The sequence below is a fragment of the Ptiloglossa arizonensis genome, chromosome 3 (assembly GCF_051014685.1).
Source record: "Ptiloglossa arizonensis isolate GNS036 chromosome 3, iyPtiAriz1_principal, whole genome shotgun sequence".
NCBI classification, from domain to species: Eukaryota; Metazoa; Arthropoda; class Insecta; order Hymenoptera; family Colletidae; genus Ptiloglossa; species Ptiloglossa arizonensis.
The window spans coordinates 13,659,589-13,678,613 of record NC_135050.1 but is presented as its reverse complement, the minus strand read 5'-3'; the positions used below and the strand labels follow the sequence as shown (position 1 = coordinate 13,678,613).

Below are 19,025 nucleotides of genomic sequence, written 5' to 3'. Positions count from 1 at the left end.
CAGACGTATGGAACGTATCGGTTCATTTGTGTCGAGAGATTAACGAAGAGTCTGTTGTTACAGATCGAACTAGACGCTCTTCGAGCAATGTTACAGTTGGACCCAAACATTCTTGGAATAACGTTGCAGTTGAACCTAGACACCCTTCGAACAATGTTACAGTTAGATCTAGACACTCTTCAAATAACGTTGGACTTGAACCCTCTTCGAATAACGTTACTGTTAGATCTAGACACTCTTCAAATAACGTTGGACCTAAACACTCTCCGAATAACGTTATAGTTAGACCTAGACACCCCTCAAATAACGTTACAGTTGGATCTAGACACTCCTCAAACAACGTTACGGTTATATCGAGATACTCTACAAATAACATTATTCGAAATACTATTTCAGGTAACGCGACATATTTTTTTTCTGTTTAGGGTCGCGTTAACTCGAAAGTCCATTATCGGCCACTGTTACTTACATTTTTTATATCGCGTATCGAATTTACGTGAAATTTATACATAAATAGTTACGTATAATTGTCTACTTACATTTCTCCATGTTGAGTATACATTTGTATTTCGTCGACCATTTTCTTCTTTCACGGTTCTTTCGTTCTTGAAACGCAATTACGGTATTTCATTTCTTGAAATAACTTTGAAAATAATCGTTGAATATTGCGAAAAGTGGTTCCACTTGTTTCGATCATAAAACGGTTGATTCTTCGAATTATTCAATCAAAGTAACAGAATACGTTCTCGAGATTATTGTTCATTGTGTGGTTGACTCTTTTCCATTTAAACTTCGGTCCATTAAACCAGACTGTTCTCTTAAATAAATTAAGAATGTTTCCGTATGAAACGAACGAAACGACGTCTTTATTTTTCCTGCGAGGAAAGATATTCAGATAGGAATCGGTGGCAAATACAGCACGCGTACGATTGCAACGAGTGTTCAAAAAGGACCTATTGTAATTTACTGAAATTTCCGCGGAATGCTCAGTTTATCTGTTCCTAGTAAAGTAAAGAAGTGTCGCCTGTACACGGCTAAATAGTGGAACTTCCTGGGGCCGTTATCTCACGGGTGGCTTCCCGAGGGAATCTACCGCAAACAAATACTCGTATCTTCGTTTGCGTCGACTCGAAGATTGGAAAAACCTGGCGCGCATGTTCCGAAAGGCCGTTAGTTTGTTTTCTTCTGATTCCCTTCTTTTCGTGGAGTAAACTACGATTACACGAGCCGTGGTTTTTCGGAATTAAGAAACTCGTCCTGGGTTCTTTATAGCCTGAACTGCATATTCACGCGATAAATTCTTATAGAGTAAAACCTACAATGTGCCAGCTAATTCGATGAAGCTACGTTCGAGAAAACAGTTTCTTTTTTTTTTTTATTATCAAACAATGGGATTTTTCCGAGTAGGAGGATATTTTCTTGGAGAATTCTTATACGTCGTACCGTTGAAGTGAAACGGAAGATTCTGGATGAAAATTTAACAATTTTTATCAATTCTCTTATTCGTTTCTCTATCTTTTGGATCATTTTTATTTTTATTTTTGTGTTTGCTTGAAGGTTTAGATAAATTATAAACGCGCAGTGTAAAACACATTGAGTGAAATTATTGCATAATTTTACAAGTATTCCTGCATATAGAACGTACATGTACGAGTTCGTATTGTACATAGTGAAATTATTGTCGTTAAAATAACATGCATGTTTATATCGGGTCCAAAAGGGTTAATATCGTTACTTCGAAGAAATTGTGTTTTGTTTCTTAAAATGATATTCGTGATCATAAATAGAGTTAAAAAATTGCCTTGCGACATTGTCAAATTGTTTGTCCTCGGTATCAACGAGAAAAGTGCTATCCTTTACATCTTAACTTATTTGTCGAAAAAAAAAAGGTAAATAACGGCACAACCAGAGTTATCTCACCTAGACCCAACTTTTCACATCGGAGACAAAACCAGCATCCTTGGGGAACCAAGGAGTTGTATATAGTATTTCGAGCTACCAGAAGTTGAAACAGTATAAGGGACGATTGTCTTAATTGGACCGCTTTCGACACTTTCCTAAATTTCAATGTTACTAACAAACAAGTAGAAAATATTTTTACCGTTTGTCGTTTCGTATTTATTACACAATGCAGTGGAAAAATAAATTTCTCTTCGAATAAATTTTAACACGCTACGGAGTGTTCAAATTTCACGATGAAACATGTTACAATTTACGCGAAAATCATATTTATCTTTCGAACGAAACGTTAATTAAAAATCTGAAATGCGTTGGCTTGCATTTAGATAAACTTTTACTCTGGAAAAAAGTCAATAAATTCACGTACAGATTTTTTCAGTCATGTACATTTATCGAGCTTCAAATAACTCTAATTATTTTTAAAAAATGTATTTTTTCTCGCCAAGGAAAATATTCAGAATCAACGAGGTTGAACAATTTAACGATCGCGGAGATTTTGTTAAGTACGCGCGTAAACTCTTTATTAAATCCAAAGATTTTTCATCGGTAGATTATTACGTTATTATATTATGTCTTAGGTATATAAAGTACTGATATATTACCTTGTAGGTTACGAACCTACTAGCTGCGTGGTAAGAATTTGATTGTTATATCAAATTCCAAAAAATGAGATTTTACCGCGTAACGTGTTACACTTTCGAACACAAAAGCCGCCCACGTACCGTAATATCGCAACAAGGTTGAAAACACATGCGATAAATGACGTTACTGTGCAATAAAATGAATTTTAACTGTTTCTGAATGCTGTCCAGTTTAATTGGCGATTCAAATGCAACCTTATCGTATTGTTTCCAATAAAACGAATACGAACGCAGTATTGAAAATACGTACAACGACCGAATTTACTCAACGGAAGAGAGAGTTCTTTTTCGCTGGAACAATGCACGATCACATGTGGCAAAATGGACATTGCGGAAACTGGAGGAATTTGGCTGGGAATGGATTCACTCTGTCTATTTCTCGTATATTGCAGCAACAGACTATATAGCTTTTCCAGAAATCTGCGACACTATAGCGATGGGGAAAAAATGGACGAACAATGTGAATAATGTCGAAACCAAAACAAATAGGCGAAAAATAATTACACGTGTATAACAAATAGGCAGAAAATAATTATTTACACGTAACGAGAGTACATAATGTCGTTATTTCGTAATTCTTCGAAAACGATACAAAAAATAACAGAAAAGTTAAGAAAGTGTCGGGATAGTTTAATTTGCAACATCACGATTATTATATTGTATCGACACAAGAAAGCTCGACATAGATAAATAAAAAGAAAAATCGGAATGCAAATCTTTCTACAGAGTGTCCGTGAAGTTCCTATCTACTTTCATAAATAAAACTTTATTAATTCCGGAATTCCCCGAAGTGGGCTCGCGAGAAGAGCCGTTGAAATTGATAAATTATTTAACAGACGCCCCTCTTCAATTTTTTAAATCGTTCGAGGAGTGGGGTGTTCGCGAAGTGAATTTAAAAATGAATAAGCGACAAAACGTAGAGCGGGGAGGGAGAAAAGATACGTAATTAATTATTCGGAGTAAATCGTGGTATACTCCGTTTTTCGTAAATACAAAAGACGATTACCTGGAGCGTGACTCGATGAAACAGCTGTCCACACTTGCATCGTCGTGTACCGATCTTTGATTGCATCGGTGGTTATTTCTCAGCGAATATTGCATTCCGTATACTAATTACACGAATCCCAACGGCGTGTGATCTTGTAGCGAAATGCAAACGAGGTGCACGATAATTGAATCTCGTGTAACGCACGCGTACAACATCGTCGTCGCGTTACGACATACTTGTGGTGGATGGAGGCTCCTCTCGGAGGCGACCGCACGTTTTTCCGCAGTTGTCCGGGTCACGTTATTACATCGACGGAGCCGATCATTTTCGAGTGGAATAATAACAGGGGGAAGCGGCTAGGGAGATCCACGGAAACAACGGACCTTGTTGCCGAACGAGGGCAATAATACGTTCCGTTGTTTGACCGTAGACGATTGCTAAGCTTGACTGCATTAGGTATTTTACAGCTTACGATCGGTTAGCCTCGAGAAAGTTTCGCGAGTATTCGTCCAGACAAATGGACCGTGAGTCTACGGACATGTCTGTTCAATTTTCTTCTACTTAACTTCGGTTGACCACTCGGGATAACCACTTTACTAACCTTCTGATTCAGGGATAAATTATTTTCTTTCGACTGAAAAGAAATTCAAGCTTACAATTAGGCCCAAATTTCTGCTACCCGAATCAAAGAATTATACTTGGAAACGATTATTTTCAATCTTGATTCAGATCCTTTTCGATGGTACGATCGAGAAATTTAATTACGAATATTTATACGGAATTTAAGTGGTTATTTCATTGTAATGTTTCGATTTAATTTCAAACTAAACGTATATGCATACTTCGATATCCTCGAAGAAGTTAAAAAGGGATTTTCGTGAAACAATGTTAACGCGTGTTCTCGTAGAATGTTGCTGGTAGCTATGTACTCAACTAATTGAATGAAAAATGTTGGTCGTGAAATTCACCCTGTCGAAGTTAAAAGATATTTTATTATTTAGCCATTGTCAGTATAGTGAGTATTATTCTTCTTCTGAGTATTGGTTTCTTTTTTTTTTGCGATTTTTTGATTTTGTGAAAAACTCGGAAAAATTTAATTTACAAGATGCACAGTGTGAATCTCGTAAAATGTGATTCTCGTTTTAACAAAATTTGGATAACCATTTGGAGATGTAAATTCATCGTGTATTTTAATTTCTCGTATGTAATCATTTATTGTGTATAAATTATTACGATTGAATAGCTCTTGTTACAACAATGTTCAATTCGTTAATAAACGTTTTTAATTGAAACATAAAACAATTGTTTTACCGTTGTAGGAATTGGAATTTTTCTTGCATTTATGTAAAGAAAGAAATTTTTTCATCGTAATATTTCGATTGTAACGAAACTTTACGTAAGGTAGCTGTTAATGTTTTCAGTTTTTTTATAAATCCAGCATGAAAGTATTCAACGTAAGAAGTGAAAGAACTTTTTCCGCGAATGCTCTTGACGATATTTCATTGTAAACTGAATCTACTTTGTTTTTCATTTTCCTGTTTTCTTTTTACAGTTACCAACTGTGTCGGTAACTTCGCAAACTCGTATTAAATGACTCAATGTTTGTCCTTTTTGCAACAGACTTGTGATAAAGCGTCGGTTGAATAGGCTTCCACTTTATCCGTTGAAACTTTTCTGTACAAGTTTGTCAGCATTTTTATGCTATTAGAGCATAATTTTTTTCTTGTACATTTGACTTTGATCGTACAAAAAATAACTTTATTCGATGGAAACTTGAAGATAGTTTAATCGTGATGCAGCGAACACTGATAAAATTAAGAACTTTGCTTCGCTTAAATTGTAAAAGTTTTATTATGACATATTCTCTTACAAATTAGTATATTTTTGTTACGAATGATTTATAAAAAAAAAAGTAAGTGTTAGATTACCGAGCATCTTAATTCTTTTGAAATATTTCTAATAAAATTATTTTTATTACGATCAGTTGTATTTAGCGATTTCTAATACTTTTTAATTTTTAAGTACAATCGTGTTAGTGATATTTATTTGACTAATTAAATACAAATGGTTATTTGTTGAGTCCACAAAGCATCAATATTACTTTATCGCAAATGAACGCGCGAAATGATTTCAGGTCGAGCATAAGCAAGCCACTTAAGCCATGATTCTAAGACTGGACACAAAAATTGCTCGAGTAATCTAAATTTATTATTTCATCGATACAATTGGCCGCCAATTGGTCATCACTTGCCTCGTTGACATTCTTGTAGAAAAATACAATGACAAATTTATTTGGGAGTTCTTTTTTTTCCTTTATAGATATTATTGATTTTTACTTTGATGTTTTGTTAGCATCCAAATATAATAGTTTTATCAAGGAACTTTTCAGTTAATTAAAAACAGAAATTTTGGTGGAATTAGTATTCTATATTCAAAGCTATTGGAAACATGTTTTATCATAAATTTTGTAACCTTATAAACTGTCGGATAAATACCGAAATAAGCGCGCAATATCCGACAAATGATTAATGAATGATTGCTCTACTGCATCACTAATAGTGAAAATTGGAAAATACTTTTGATTTATTTAAAGCGGTAATGTCCAAAACTACATGATTTATAGAACACGATACTTTCGCTCGTGTTGAAATGTTAGATCGTATAATGTGGGTTGCATACCACTAGGCGTGTTTATACATCAAATTAAAAACTATTGAGTAAAAAACGATGATTATACAAAACGTATGCTGGGTTAATTTACATAAATTCTTTTCGTTACTTTTATGTTAATGGTTTTTAATTTTGTTATTTTTCCACCTCAATAATTATATTAGTATTTTATTTTATATTAAGTTAATGACAACATTATAACTATACCACTTTTTTGTACTGCAATGTGTACTTATCTTTAGTTCTGTACATAAATTTTTATTAGATACTTATTTCATATTTTATACAGTTATTAGTCAATCCATTCTCGATGATACCAACATTTTTCATTATTAAAATCACGACGTACTAAAAACTTACGAATCGTATTCGTTTTATTATTTTAGCCTTTGTTAGATTTACATCGTCCATAAAACGTTCACTCGAACAATTTCATTTTACCGTAACATAACCAGTATGAACGAAACCTTTATGGCTTTATGATTATGGTTTTTGGCATTTTCGGTGCATGGTGGTTGCATTCTTCGAATTCGTCGATGACGTGGCCAGACGTAGACTGGTTTTAATGGTAAAATGTTTACTTGAAAATACTCGTACGAAAAATCGAATATTAGTTAGGGAATTGTTTCTTCTTAAATTCTTTGTATACGATTAATTCTAATTTTGATACATCGATCAACCAAAAATACAAATTTCCAATAAATTAGTGTTTGTCTAATTTTAAAAAGATCTTCGTCTCTTCTGTCATTGAGATTGAATAAAATATATGTAACGGGTGACCCGAAATCTAAATACTCCTGAACGAAACGTATACATTGATAAATATGCGTGTAGTGTATTTATAAAAAATACAATTTCGCAAACACCGAACCTCTTCATCGTAAATTTGAATTTCCTTGACCATTTATGCGGTGTATGATCTTGAAATTTACTAATTCATTATTTAACGAAATTTCCAGCCTCGATAGCTAAGTCGGCAAATTTCCTCCGATAACTTCCGTTTAACTGCCTCTGTATAGCGCTTTTGTTAGTTCATCGCGGAGGATGTACTACCTAATTTGAAAAGTTGACTTACGTTGCATATATCTACAAACTAATGGGAGTACATGTTGAACTTAATCGTCGGTATAACAAGACGAATAGATCGCAAACCTTGTAAAATTTTCAAAATGATAGACCAGAATGGTTGGATACATTTATCACACGAACGGTTTCCAAAAATTTTAGTAACTTAAAACCATCGATAAATACGTTACGAAGTATACTGTTAAAAACATGATAAATCCTCGATCGATGTGACATTTATCGAAATACGATAACTTCAATACTTTATATTTCATAATTCAGCGATCACCGATCGCTCGTGTTCATCCGAAAATCTTGAACGTTCGGTTGACATCGACTTCAAAACATCGATTGTCAGGATGGTGGATAATACCTAATGTTATTTTTTTCGACAACGTTATTATTTTAGGTTTCATCGTATATCGTTAAAGCTAATTGCTCGCGTTCGTCCCGAAATTTAAAAACGTTCGTGCATAAACGTCAGCATGGAAAATCGATCGTCAGGTTTAACGATGGATAAATTCCTGAAAGCCACGAAATCCCATGGTTAATCGGTCAGAGCAAGCCACTTATATTCAGTAGACGTTGACGTGGTTAGTACAGATTTCGCTGTTAGTCGTGCGGGGGCCCTATGTTCGCCCATAAATATGCGATACCCCCGGTCCCCCGTGCTCATTCGTATACGTGCATGCACGCTACCGACCCCTTGGTACGGTCTCACGAGCTCCTCCAGGAACGAGACGGGAAGAGTCAGGAAAAAAGAAAAAGATCGAAAAGAAAGAGACAGCTCGAGGACTGAAAAGAGAGAGTCATTGCCACTGGCGATGAATCCGACGAGAACCGAAAACCTCGGGCTAGTGCGTGTCCACGAACGTGTGAAGGATTAATAATTTCACCAGATAGTAAATCTCTACCGCCGGTGGCAAGGAATGTACTCTTCTTTGATCGAATTTTATCCTAACACGAACATTCCACGAGTACAAGATTCACCAATGTTTGGCACATTTTTATTCAGACGACGAAGAACGATTCGCGAGTCACGAAGCAATTTTTATCGGCAAATGTTTGTTCGGACATCGTAGAAGAGCGAATAAACATTCACCTGTTGGGTAAAGTAGAAAATTATTCGTTATCTACGCGGAAGCGTGTACTGTGACGTGTATATCTGCGAACGAGTTTTACGTTAATTTAGAGTAACGCAACAGGAAAATATCGCACACGGTTTTAACGATGGAGAATAGTTTGAGATTGCGACTGAAATTTTATAAATTCACGAACGATAATGTTGAGACAAATTCGTGTAAGTGCACGAGTTAAGAATTGAATGGGGTTTTGGAAAATCGGGGTGTTACTTTGTACGTGTTTGTACTTGAACTAACAAAGGTTCATGGTGAAAATTAAAAATTCCAATCTGGGTATAAAGTATGTATAGTTCGAGTAAGAAAAAATATTTAGTACGTAAAACGTAAAACGTGATCTTTATCATCGGAATGATTTCTTTTGCGTGCAAATAACGCACGATTGAACCGATTGCCCAAGTGGTCGATTACACGAAGGAATAATTGTGTAATTTCGAAGTTGCACAAGTTGCACAAGTTGCGCTAAATTTTGCGTGAAAAAATTGTACGAAATCGTCTTCGGGCTTGGAACAAATTCACGAACGAAATATTTCCTCGTTTCCTGTTGTTACATTTTTCTTCGTTTCTACTGTACAAATCTTTGCTACTCGTATTAACAAACGATTGAAAAATTACACAACCTGTTCGTACTTTGCAAAAAGTCTTTCGTTTCTCGCGCAATATGGAGATAAAATTATTTCTCTTGAAATGTTAACAAAACTACGCAGGAATAATTCTATTCCGTAGTCGAAAACCAGGTAAATGTATAATAGGAAAGCTTCGTCGAAATGTTTACAAAACTTTGTACTGCGCTCTCTTTTAGAAACTTGAGAATTATGAATAGAGAGAATGGCACTTGTACGCAGCATGGGCGTCAGCGTTAGTGGGAAAATGAAAAGTACTGCATTTCCTTACCGAAGGAAAAGTATAAATAATACCGAACAAAACATGTAGCCGGTGAGTCGAGCTGTATTTTATGCTAGCATACACCAATCCTTTTACTCGTCTGAACCGTCTCTTCAGAACGAAAGTGAAGGTGGAGGTGACGCTTTGCGAGGAGGACAATAAAGAAAGGGGGACGCCGAAAGGGGTTGTTGGAAGTCAAGAGTATAACATACTCATCTGCAGCATATTTAATTTATTTTTAACGGTTTAATTTATTTACCAACTTTTACGAGAAACGTCCGACTTTCTAATTAAAGCGGCTAGGATATACTCGTCGAATAAACAGGTAACATTGCAATATTTCAACGAATATATATGCAAGTTAAAAATCCTTAGCAACCCCTCTGTGTTACATTTAAAAAAAACAGTTACGTACAATTATCGATATTATAATTTTTATATTTTCAAATCTTTGAATTTTTTATTTAAATTTCGTCAAGTATTTTTACCCTTCTTAGGTAGATAATAGTTCTTTAAATATATATACATGTGTATATAATTCTTGTAGTGTGACGTATTAAAACAATAAAAAGACCACGATTGCATTTTGAAAATATTGCTGGAACGAAAACAGTATTTTTGTTGAATTTATTTATTTATTTAGTCCGATTATAGTTAGAATGTCCGAAATATAGTAGGGATTTTCTTCGGGATACTTCTTCGCAGGAAAACTGGAGTAATTGAACAATTAATTGTGTACAATTGCATATAAAAATTAGGTATACATTATTATAACAAGCTTTCATTGGTATAATATCGGGTTTAGTTCACGTTTCAAAAAGAGTAATATCTACAAAGTGTGTCGGTAGAAATTTTTCCTACGGTGTAAATATATACAGAAAGCATAACGCTCGTCCATTAAACGTATAATTTATAGTACAAATTAGGAAAACAATAATTAACTTTCAAAATTTCACGAATATCGTCTGAAATTTCTCGCAAGTGGATTAAGAAATTTCACTTCCTCAAATACCAGTTTCGCGTAACTGTGCTAACAATTAGAGTCAATTGTCGATACAATTGAATTCGTTTAACGAACAATAGTTACAAGCAAATAGTTAATTCGAGATCATTAATTGGTAACATCCATAATAACGCAACGACTTCAAATGCAATCACGCAAATGTAATCTCACTACGAACAAGAAAGGAGTTAACCTTTCCACCTTCTTAATTCAAACAAATACGTTGTCTGCTTAACGAGGATAGGCGAACCGTGTCCGTAACATTTGAGTAATAATATTCGAAAGAAGATGCTCGAATACTCGAATATTACGAAGCGTATTTGTAACGTTCGAATTCCTACAAAACCGTTCAAAGTTTACTCGTAACGTTCGAATATCTCCAAAACTATTCCACATTTATTCGCAACGTTTAAACGTCTACAAAATATTCAGAGTTCAACGGTGACATTCGACTGCCTAGAAAACTCTATAATTTACTCGTAACATTCGAATACGTAGAAAACCTACGAACACCGAACCATTATTCGAAGAGTTCTAGCCCCCGGTCTGAACGTGGTCGTTAAGAAAAATTCGCCGTCAAGTTGCGCGAAACGGAGTAGGTCTACGTACACGTCGCGCGGTAGTAGTTTACAAACAGCTGAACCGACGCGCGTTTTGCACCGCGTTCCCTCCACCGGTCTTTCATAAGCCTCCGGTCGCGGCACGGGAGGTGGTCGCGAAGGTGGAGGTGGTGTACACGGTCGAGAGGGAAAGAGAAACGAGAACGATGCCGGAGATCGAGAGAAGGGAGTGACTGCCACTGGCGATGCATTGAGCAGCCACTAAAACAGTCCTCCGGCACTTCGATCCGTTGTCAGGTCGCTAAGCGCGTGGCGTCCGAGCACCGTAGACCCGGAGCTCTCTTCGATCCTCGATCGAACGCGTTCTCGTTGCGTTCTCGTACGTACCTACGTACGTACGTATAGTGGCCGATTTACCGCGAGTCGTGTACGCCGAGCCTCGCGCGAACGTAACGTGTGGCCTTCGCGCGTGAAGTTTCGCCGAGTTCCACCCGGTAATTCCAACGTAACACGTGAATTAATCGATGCGCCGTTGTTTCCCGTTGTGCGAGCAAGAAGGAGTTCGGTGACGAGCGACCGGCCAGTTCGTGCCGCGGAACTTGGAACCGGTGATAAACGAGTTCGGACGAGAATGTTCCTCGCGGCGATGCTGTCTCACGGCGGGAGAAATAGTGCAAACGTTTGGACGTACACGCGATCGTGGATGTCGTCGAATCGAACGAGGGTTTCCCGATACGAAGGATTCGCGTGAATTTGGTCGTTCCACGGGTGCAAACGAGCCGCCGTACTCGAACTATCGGGACAACTTGGCTACCGGAGCGGCTTACCAGCTGCGCGAACAATGTTATCTCCGTTTCGAGCGTAATTGGTAGAACGACAACTAATTAGCGCCGGTTGACGTACCGTACCGTACCGGGGGTTAATCTTTTTAACGACAAAGATAGCCGAATGGATCCGCAACGTTGCGCGCCGCCGTTGCTGGAAAAATCGGATTTCGCGCGACCATTAACGAGTCACTTCGCTCGCGGCAATTACCGCATCGCTAACGGTAATTATTCTCGGTCTGTCCGCGTGCTAATTTGCAAGGTGTAAACCGAGTTGCGCACACGGATCGTTCGCGATGTTTCGCAACGATCGAGCACGGTGCGGATCGTCGATTCTTTCTCCTTATCGCAAGTTGGCGACATTTCGTCGAGACCGATGCGGACGCGCGATTCCTCGCCTCGCGATCCTACGTTTCTCTTTATTCTTTCGATCGGGAACAACGATTCGCGTTCACGGATCGTTCGCGTGTTTTCCAACGATCGAATCCACGGTTCTGGATTCTTTCTCTTACGCGCGACATTTAGTCGAGTCGTCAACGGATGCGCAGCTTTCGATCGCAGATTTCTCTTTAAATATTCTTCCGATCGAGAACAACGACGATCGAACCAAGATGGATATACGATCGCAGCGGATGATATCGCGCGTCCGCATCGGCCCCTTGCTCTTTCGCCGAGAATTATCGGAGCGGACGGGAATCGTTCTCGAAATCTCGGTATTGCGTAAAAAAATACAAGCGAGAGAGAAAGAACGTAGATAATCGAGGGATCGAGGAGAAGCGTCTTCGACGGGAAACGAAAGTGAAAGAAAATACGTTATCGGGTGTCGTTAATGCGAAAAATGCGAGTCTTCGGGCGAATCGCGGTTTCGTATCGTGGCGCGGGTTTCTCGCGCGATTCGAGGGACACCTCGGGAGAAACAAGAGAAGAGTAGTACAGGGAGCTAGTTGACGAGCTGGACGTCACAGGAGCGCGTACAATTTCCGACGAAGGCACGGACGCAACGCATCGGAGTGACGTTAAAAAGAACCATGAAAATTATAGTTTCCGAAAACGTTTATGTTTTACAATTTTCCGTAAATTGTGATCGTTTCGAGTTCGTCCCGATAAAATTACAGACACGACGCATCGAAATCGTCCAAGAAAGCATAAAAATTACAATTTCCGAAATAGTGTACCTTTTATGATTTCCGATTCGGAGATTACCTATACTTTCTAAAAATTGTGATCGTTTCGAGTTCGTCCCGTTGAAGGAACGAGTCTAACGGTGTTCCGTGGACTCGTCGATCTGCCAGCTTCCCCGTAAACGCTGAACCAAGGGGAAGTAAGAATTTCGTGGCAAGTGTCGTCGCGAGCTTTCCGAGCGGGAACGTTTTTGATCGCGCTCGACCGAATCCCGCCAGACGGTAACAACCGGCCAACAGCTAGACTTTCGAGCGCAGAAAAAGGAAGACAAGAATAAGAAAGTTCCTTCCGTGTCCGCGATCGCTCGGTCCGTTGCGCCGACGAAGAAATACATCAGGGGAGTTAATCGATCGCAAACGATAACGGGATCTTGATGTATCTTGGGACGTGTAATCGCGGAGACGTGATTCGGCGAAACGCGTAACGAGCAACGCGCGCGCCGGCACCAGACCACGTTGGGAACGGTAAACCTACCCTCTAGATTGAGCTCTGGTAACGAGCTTCGGTATCGAAGGACGCTCTTCTTTCGTCCGCCACGCACGGCAAAAACCGCTACAACGCGATTCTAAGGCAACGCCTGATTGTATAACATCCCGAGTTTCGAGCCGCGCACCGACGTCTCGCGATTCCTGTCGACTAAACGATCTTGACGAGCCGCCGCGAACGAACTTTACGGTGGCAGTCCGCCGGAGAAACTCTCGCAAACAATCTCGAGGAACCGAATACAGATCATTCTCGCCCAATGGAAATATTTCGAGAATCTTATCTCGCGAATGTCTCGACTTTCGCCCAACGTGGACACGGATAACGATACTCGTCGCCTCGGTTGTCCGTGTTCCCCCATCGCGTACCGATATTTTTATTCGCGCGTCTGTTTCATCGGATTCCAATGGATGACGACGTGGGTTGCTTCGAAACCCGGGTTTCCACTCGGACGACTCGTAGCCGGGAAAATAAGCCGAGAAATTGTAGAAAGAACAATTTCTATCTTGGAACGTTGAAGAATTTCTATTTATGGAAAGTGTAGAAAAGTTGCATCGGGGTGTTACGTTGTTGAAAACTGTCAAAAATCAATTTTATTTCAAAGGTTTACCAGAGTATAACTTCCTAATGGAAACATCTCGAAACGATACTCGCTACGGGGATGTTTTGAATTGTTCTGGGTGGATTTTCGCGCATAATTCGACAACTGGACGAAAATCGTAATCCAGTCGCGTTTCCCGCCTAAATTGCGTAAAAAGTCCCAAGTCGAACCGTTTTTTTTTTTCTCTAAAGATGAATAGAATTTAATTATCGTTTAAACCGAGACCTCGAAGTTACCGCGGCCGTTGGATAATTATATCCACCGCGCGCAATTAAACTGTATTCTTACGGGGGTTGGTGCACGGTTGGGGAGGGGGGTTTTAATTCGAGGGAACTACTCGAGCGAAACTCTTTTGATCCGAAGCTTATTCCGGAGGAAGGATGTATTCAGCGCGTAAGCGAATTTCGAACGAGGTTTTAAGATGAATCGCTACTTAAATTCCGGCTAAAGGAGAAAAAGGAGACAATGCCCCACCACCGTGTACACGGTGTATATAGATGTACGGTACTGTTCTTTTAAACCGAGGTATCTCGAACCTCGAGAAGTTTGAAATTTTTCGGAGAAGTTCCGACGTGAGTCCGCGAAGCGCGAAAAAGTATTTCGTAGACGTCAAAATTCATGGAGATTACGTCGCGCGAGAAGTTTTCAGTTTCAATTTCCTATTCAGGATTCCGTGAAAACGATGTAACTTCAACGAGCTTTTATAACGGATTTGCTTCTAGACGGGATAAAAAAAAGTTGGTAGGGGAACTTTTATCAAGATTCTGTCATTTCTGGAAGGAGATTGAGAACAAGTTGCAACGTATAATCTCATCTTAAAGGAAACCGAGCGGAGCACTGATTAAATTTAAACGGAGCGGGCACCGTGCGGCCGGTCGAGTATTATAAATATTAAAAGCCCGGTGGACAATGCGCGTGCGCCACATTTCACAACAGACTGTACACGTAAAAAGGGTAATTAGCGTGAAATATTATAAAGCGCGCGTTTCCAGAGAAAATTGATTCCCCGAGGCGTGTTCGCGATTAATGAATTTTAATAACACGAAACGATAGACGTGCCACTGCGTCTTCGTCTGTGTAAAAGCTGCGAGTTGTTAATTACCACGATATCGACTACATTAGCTATTACGCTGTCTAGTTGTCTGTATGGTTAATTACACGACACTGTTTAATAGAAAATTAACGTTGTACACGTTTGCAATTAAATATAGCGTTAACGAAGCATTCTCCTTCGAACTTTGCTAAATAGATAACTCTCTGTCGTTTGCTCATTAAGATATATAGGGGGAAGAGGTTACTGGACAAATTGCCCCGTGTCGGAAATAAATATTTAAACCGTTTATGGATTTATAGCCCTTTCATCGACGCGTTGAGTTTTTGCGTTAGTACACGTACAAGGTTTTTCGAACTTGTAAGTTTTGCAGAGCTCGTATGGATAAGGAAATCTCGGTAAGCACAGACCCGGAATGTTATCATAGATTATACACTCGAATCACCAAATTGTGCAACACTTATCAATCCAGAATAGTATTATCATATTATATAAATTCGCGAAAATCAATTTTCTTCCAAGAAGAATCTTTCGTATCTTAAAATCGATCGCGAACAAACGTTTATCGATATTTTTGCTCCAATTTGCAGATTTTCGCAAAGAAAAATTTCCACACCCCGGATAAGGTTTGAAACGATACGAGAAATATATATCCACGGTTGTTAAACATCGATGATCAATGTTTCGATAAAACGAGACGTTTGATTGCACAAGTTACTACGTAAGCTAATTACACAAGTTGTACGTCAGAAACTTTCTTTTGCACCATCTCGAATCGAAAGACTCTCCCTACAGGGGTCGTGGTCCTCGGTTTGGAGAACACTGCACCGGTACGGTGCAGTGTTGTGTTCGTAAGTTTGAAACATCCTACATGTTACTTCACGAAACGTGTCTCTCGCGACAATAAAACAGAATTTAACTGCTCGCAGCCGGTTTTCCTTTCCAATAGAGTATACGGCCGCGAAAGCGTTAAGGATCGTCTTGAAACTTTGAAAAGCGAACCGTTGTCGTACGTTCGAGTCTCGTTGCTAACAATAAGCTTGAGATCACCTATTGTAGACTGAATACGAATTGTTTCATTGAAATTCAATAGTTCAAACGTAACGAGACGCAGTGACTTAAATGGCATCGATGATTCCTCTATTTAAAGAGGATGACAGCGTTTTTTGTTCTCAAAGCTACGATGTATTATATTATTTCTTAGAAACGTCTTGTTTATTCTCACCGAGCTAATTGCCAGTAACTCGTACAGCAATTTATATCTTTACTGGTATTCTATCGAATACGCATCTGGTGATATTCTCCATTATGGGTCGATGTTTCGCCCCGGTAACAGACATTGCGCGAAATGCAATTTTATAGAATCAATTTCACCGTGTTACCATACGTAGACATTTCTCAATTAAATCTTCCGGTACGATTTCCAGATTTTCTTACTCGAAAGGGTATCCATCGATGGCTACGTGTTGTTATTTACTCTTGTTCCATTATTTCGTTGCTCGAACTTGATAAAAGGCAACTATAGTATTTGTCCGAGGAAATTATCGAGGCATTATTTTACATTCGGATGAACGGCAATTACTATAAGTAGCGGTAATAATAAAGTCTCGACTAAACGCTAATTACATCTGCTTATTTGCTTATTCCGAAATACATTATTGGTAAAGATGGTGATCTGAAAACAAACGTTTCCGATGATAAAACGTAGCCGAATTTCCCAATTACCGTTAATCGCAGTGCAGTTTCGAAACAGTTCGAGAAGCGTACAATTATTTCTCGTTACCTTGTTGAAAGCGATACAATCGAACTATCGTCGCTTTCGATGAATCATAAAGCGACAATAATGGTTCCTTAGGGAACAGATAGTTCGCGGGAGCATAGACTGGGGAATCATTATTCTTCTTATCGTTCCGTCTATATGTTTCTCTTTTCGTACAAATTGTTTAATAATTTTCACCTCCCTAAAAATGATTAATAATCTTCGCTCGTACGTTTCCTATCTCTAAAAATTTGTCTTCCCTGCGCTTTCGATTAACACCGATGCTCAAATACCCAAAGAAGTCTCAAATCGTGCCCTCGCGTATCAACAAGGATCACATTTCTCTAAACAACGATTGTTAATTTGTTCTCAAAGAGTGATCGCAACCTAATAGAAAATCGTAACGAGGTTACTTTCGTTTCGTTGCTTCGTACGCGTCGATGTTCGAGGTCCAATTATTATGGTTACGTAGCGAGTTTCGATTCATGTTCGCAACTGGTGCAAGGATACCCCACGGAAATTTAAATTTACCCCATTCGCCTTGAAACGCTGATAAGGTAATTGAAAAGTCTGAAATACGAAGTTCGCGCGTAACGCGCGAAAGTACGGGCGCGCTGGCGAGCGCGCGTGCACGCCCTTCGGAGCGTTTCAGCGTAAATCGTGAAATTCTTTTTGTCGATTCGATCGTTCGTTCGAGCGGATCATTCGTTAACGGATAAACACGGGTACACGGTGAAATTTTCAATGGGCAGAGGAGATTCTGTCGTCAGGTGTCCGGGTGCCGTGGCGGGGCATCCGCTTCTGCACGCTGATAACGTAATTGAAATGCCTTCGAGTCGCGCTTCTCGGAACGTTCCCGCATAAATCACGTCCGTTCGATCGACTCCTTTAAGTGGATCATTCGTTAAATGTAAATGTTGCAATAGAAATCTTGCCCGAGGTCTCTTTAAAGCTTCAAAGATTTCTCTCCCTCTTTAAATGATTATGCTTGCCGAAGCTGCCTCCGGTTTCCGATAATACGAGCGGAACGCTCGAGCGCTTTTATCTGTACTCGAAAGTGAATTACAAGTTCTTCGTCCGGGATTTAAGCGCGTCGGTCCGTGCTCGCGTATAAAATGAAATACGCGGCACGGGTACGTGGAAATCGAACGAACGACCGCGAGCAAAATGTATTAAACACGGTGTAATAAGTTCGAGTTTCTTTTCGCGAAAACAACGAGCTCGTGTTACCCGTTTCGCAAACAGCGATTAATCAGCGGGTGCGTGTTTACTACTGTTTTACGATCTTTCGCCATCTTCGCGTTTCTATCCGCTCCATTAATGCAAAAATATTTGTTTCTACATCGTGGAGCTACGAAAGCAGGTGTCGGTGGGCATGATGGATGGATCGACGGCGATTTAACATTCAAAAACCGATGGAATTATGTTCGTTGCATCTACGAGTAGAACGATGTTTCTAAACTGAATTGAGCCGTAGCCTTCGACGAGTGCTTGGAAAATTAATAGAATTTGTAAATAGAATCGCACGCTAATGGAATACGTTCGAATTTTGTACAGCGATACGATCTTCAGCCGTTGGATATTATTTACAGTAACCTTCAGAAAATGCAACGATCTTACAATTGCATACGTTGGAATTTTGTGTAGCGATATGATCTTCAGTCGTTGGATTTTATTTACAGTAATCTTCGGAAAATGCAACGATCTTACAGTTGCATACTTTCGAATTTTGTACAGCGATATAATCTTCAGTCGCTAGACTTTATTCACGATAATCTTTAGGAAATCCAACAACGGTATTACAGTTATATACACCGAGAAATCCTTTGCATAAAATTGTCGGTATAAAAATTATCCTCGTAACGCAGAAACTACATTCGAATTTCCCGCCATTGAATCGATGGATGTATTAAGTCGATGCGGATCGCAAATCTTTTCTTTGCATTTGAATACAAAGGATGTTCTGTAAATTATAAGAATTCTCGCAACTATTAGTTCGTAAAATCCTCGAGATTCTCGTGGATACGCAGTTTATGTTCTTATAAACAGTTTGCACACACGATGGTTGTACAAAGTATTGCATATATGATCAAGTGGTCTTTATTAGTCATGTTGTCGTAGAGCCAAATTATATTTGTCATCCGTATCGTATTATTTCCTTTCCGGAGAGAGAATGCTAATAATCGACGAGAAATCATGCGTAACCGCTTCCTGT

General features: G+C 39.1%; 1 protein-coding gene across 2 annotated transcripts in view; it reads left to right on the top strand.

Moving 5' to 3' along the window:
- Positions 1-19,025, top strand: part of LOC143143995 (rap1 GTPase-activating protein 1) — a 263,449-nt gene that overhangs the window by 19,502 nt on the left and 224,922 nt on the right. Inside the window, exon 1 of one of the 2 annotated variants that reach the window (XM_076305916.1) lies at positions 11,836-11,958. The exons of the other annotated variant lie outside the window; for it this stretch is intronic. The gene's annotated coding sequence lies outside the window, so the exon portion shown is untranslated. Of the gene's footprint in view, positions 1-11,835; positions 11,959-19,025 lie in introns of those variants that run through there. 2 annotated transcript variants of the gene reach the window in all.